Source organism: Nicotiana sylvestris, chromosome 10 (assembly GCF_000393655.2).
Source record: "Nicotiana sylvestris chromosome 10, ASM39365v2, whole genome shotgun sequence".
NCBI classification, from domain to species: Eukaryota; Viridiplantae; Streptophyta; class Magnoliopsida; order Solanales; family Solanaceae; genus Nicotiana; species Nicotiana sylvestris.
This window is the reverse complement of record NC_091066.1, coordinates 112,345,114-112,345,923: the sequence shown is the minus strand read 5'-3', so window position 1 is coordinate 112,345,923 and position 810 is coordinate 112,345,114.

The following is an 810-nucleotide window of genomic DNA, read 5'->3' as shown; positions in this document are numbered from 1 at the left end:
CTTTCTCTTTGGATATTTTCCTATTTTAATGTTATAATTTTATGAGCGCTCAAGCGTTAATAATTAAATGTTACAATTTACTAAGTAACACTCTATTTAGATTATTGTTATCCATCGTTTTATAATATATATTGTATTGTACTGGATTGTACCGTATTGTAATGCTTTATGAATATTATGTTTGGATAGATTGTATTGTTTGCTGTTGTTAAATAATATTTTTGTTGTTTGGTTTGACTGTATTGTAATGTACTGTAACGGATAAGTTTACTGAAATACCTCCAATTATTTTTTAAAATATTAAAGTTATCAAGAATTACGCATAAAAATAATTCAACAAGATCTCTCTAATAATTTATCACCAATTATGTAGCTTGAAAATAATAACAAAATCTACAGAAAAAGGTTAACAACCATTAGGGGAAAAAAATAACACTGTATAGCGGTTTTCAAAGTAATAGCAGAAAAATTAATAATTTTGTATATATATGTTATAAACAAAAATTATACAAATTTATGCATTTTTTTGGCTATCAAATATAAATAGTTTCTGGCACGAATTAAAAGTGAGAAAAGCCCAAAAAATAAAATAATAATCATAGAACTATGGAAAGAGACAAAAAACGAACGTAGATTTGTATGAAAAGCATGGCACAAACCAATTCTGGACAAGATGGACGAAAACAAAGTAGGTCAATAGGTTGGAGATTTTGAGTTAAAAATAAAATTAAGGATAAAATAAAATTATGGAATAATAAGAAAGGGCATAATTGAAGAAAATATAGGAAACAATCCCACCACATCAAATTG